The sequence below is a fragment of the Otolemur garnettii genome, unplaced genomic scaffold, assembly GCF_000181295.1.
Source record: "Otolemur garnettii isolate 467f Iridium unplaced genomic scaffold, OtoGar3 scaffold00011, whole genome shotgun sequence".
NCBI classification, from domain to species: Eukaryota; Metazoa; Chordata; class Mammalia; order Primates; family Galagidae; genus Otolemur; species Otolemur garnettii.
In genome coordinates, this window is record NW_003852406.1 from 4,833,897 (window position 1) to 4,836,999 (window position 3,103).

Here is a 3,103-nt window from a genome sequence, read left to right on the forward strand (position 1 = left end):
CTTGGGAGTCTGAGACAGGAGATTCACTTGAGCCCAGGAGTTGGAGGTTGCTGTGAGCTGTGATGCCATGGCACTCTACCCACGGTGACAGCTTGAGGCTCTGTCTCAAAAAAAAAGAAAGCTGGGGACTTTCCATTTGGAAGACTAGGAAATAGTAGGGTACTGCAGATTTTTTTAGTTGGGCAAGTGATTTGATTGTGATTTAGGTCTTCTTGCAATTTTTTTTTTTTTTGAGACAGAGTCTCCTTTGTCATGCCTCAGTAGAGTGCTGTGGCATCACATCTCACAGCAACCTCAACCTCTAACTCTAGGGCTCAAGGTTGTCTCTTGCCTCAGCCTCCCAAGTAGCTAAAAGTACAGGCTCCTGCCACAATGCCTGGCTAGTTTGTTGTTGTTGTAGTTGTCATTGTTGTTTAGCAGTCCCGGACTGAGATTGAACCAGCCAGCCCCAGTGTATGTGGCCAGCGCCCTAACCACTGAGCTACGGGTGCCAAGCCTTCTTGCAGTCTTTTGACATTACTTTTTTCCTTCAGAAAACTGACCTTCCCACCACTCTTAGGTTATGCTACAAGCAGAGGAAAGGAGTGGGCAGTTTGTTTAGCAAAGACACATTAGGGTTCTGAAGAAAGGACAGTATGCACAAATACCCTTGAGTATGTGTTTAATGCCAGTATTTGTTGCAATGTTTATTATCTTAAAGTTTCTGTGAGTTGAAATTGAGAAGTGGCTTATCTAGGTGGTTCCAGCTTAGGGTTTTTCAGGCAAGATGTTGGTCAGGGCTGCAGTTACCCGAAGCCTCAACTGGGGCAGGAGGATCCACTTCTAGGTAAATTACTTACATGACTTTTACCAAGAGGCCTCAGTTCCTCACCACGTGGGCTCTCCATGGGATTGTGCCTCAGTGTGTCCACAGTATGGCAGCTGGCTTTCTGCAGAAAGGGAGCAAAAGAAAGATCTAAAAGAGAGCAATACCTATTTTTCAGTGTGAAGGCAAAAATCTTGTCTTGTTTCACTTTTATTAGAAGTGGGGTCATTCCATTTGATCTGCAGTACTTAAAAAATAAGCAAGCTCAGGTCCTATGGGCTTTTCCTTCAAAATATATAAAGACTAACTGTTATGTTGTTATCTCCTACTACCCTCTTCCCCCACCCAGTCAGCCACGATAGGTCTCCTGGTCTAATGCAGGACCTTCTAACTGACTTTCCTGCTTCAGTATTTGCTCCCTGTAGGTTAGTTACCACCACAGTCAGAGTAGTCCTGTTGAAACTTCAGTCAGATCATGTCATATCTCTGCTCCAATCATGTAATGGCTTCCCATCAAATCTCAGTATAAAATGAATTTTTTGCATTCTGGTACCACTCTGATTTCATCTCTTGCTATGTGCCCCCAGCTACTCATCTTGTCGTTTCTTGGACACACCAAGCCCACTCTCTTGTTTTTTTTTTTTTGGTTGCAGCCATCATTGTTGTTTGGCGGGCCGGGCTGAGGATGCAAACCCACCACCTTAGGTGTATGTGGCTGGCGCCTTAGCCACTTGAGCCACAGGCGCCGAGCCCAAGCCCACTCTCTCCTTTGAGTCTTGTCTCATCTTCCTAGAACTCTTTTGTCCCATATGAATGAATGTTTGGGGTATTCCCTCACTTCCATAATTTTCAGCTTGTTGGTAAAGCCTTCCTTGATGGTCATTCTTTATAAATTAGCAACCCTACTCCTCCCAACAGTACTTACTCTGTTTTTCTTTATAGCATTTGTCACCATTAGATGTACTAGGTGTTTACAGAATCATCTTTGTCCATGTTATTGTAAGCTCCTTAAAGGCAGAGACTTGGTCAGCTGTATTCCTGCTCATAAGAACTAAAAAAAAAAAAAAAAATTGAACGTTGAATAAATTTGTAGAAATTAGGTAAATAGATTATTTATTTATTTATTTATTTTTTTGAGACAGAGCCTCAAGCTGTCCCCCTGGGTAGAGTGCCGTGGCATTACAGCTCACAGCAACCTCCAACTCCTGGGCTCAAGCGAGTCTCCTGCCTCCGCCTCCCAAGTAGCTGGGACCACAGGCGCCCGCCACAACACCCAGCTATTTTTTGGTTGCAGCCGTCAGTGTTGTTTGGCGGGTCCAGGCTGGGGATTCAAACCCTCCACCTTAGGTGTACGTGGCTGGCGCCTTAGCCGGTTGAGCTATAGGTGCCGAGCCATAGATTTTTTTTTTTTTTTAAACTAATGATTTAGCATAGTATTCCTCCCCTTTTTTGAGACAGAGTCTCACTCTGTTGCCCCGGGCTGACTCCTGGGTTCAGGCAATCATTCTGCCTCAGCCTCCTGAGTAGCTGGGACTACAGGCGCCTGCTACGACGCCTGGCTGATTTTTTGTTTTTAGTAGTGATGGAGTCTCAACTTGGTCAGGCTGTTTTCAAACTCCTGAACTGAAGAGATCTAGAAGTGCTGGATTACAAGGACAAGGCACTGTGTCAGGCCTTCTTTTATTTCTTTAAAATGCTAATAGCCTAGAAATGCTAACTGAGGCCTAACACGTAACTATTAAATTTGTTTTATAAATCTAGTCCTATACTCTTATTTTGTTGATGATGAAATTAAGTCCTACAGATAGTAAGCATTGTCTACAAAATTATAGTCAGTTAATTAGTGGTACAGCTGAGACTAGAATCCAGATCTCTTGAATTGCAATTCAAGGCTTTTTTCACTACTTTGTGATAACCTTAGGATGAGGCCAAACTTAAAGAGTCAGTTTCCTATGGAAACAAAGCAGCTAAAACTAAATACATCAATGAAATTGAAGTAGATAGAGTGGTGATATTCAAAGCAATGAAACTTGCTGATTAATGATTCAGTTGAAAGTTTTTTTTTTTTTTTTTTTTTTGAGACAGAGCCTCAAGCTGTCCCCCTGGGTAGAGTGCCGTGGCATTACAGCTCACAGCAACCTCCGACTCTTGGGCTTAAGCGATTCTCTTGCCTCCGCCTCCCAAGTAGCTGGGACGACAGGCACCTGCCACAGTGCCCAGCTATCTTTTTGTTGCAGTTGTCATTGTTGTTTAGCTGCCCGGACTGAGATTGAACCAGCCAGCCCCAGTGTATGTGGC

At 43.9% G+C, this 3,103-nt stretch overlaps 1 protein-coding gene across 4 annotated transcripts in view; it reads left to right on the forward strand.

Moving 5' to 3' along the window:
• Positions 1-3,103, forward strand: part of MAPK6 (mitogen-activated protein kinase 6) — a 41,791-nt gene that overhangs the window by 28,010 nt on the left and 10,678 nt on the right. The window lies entirely within an intron of this gene.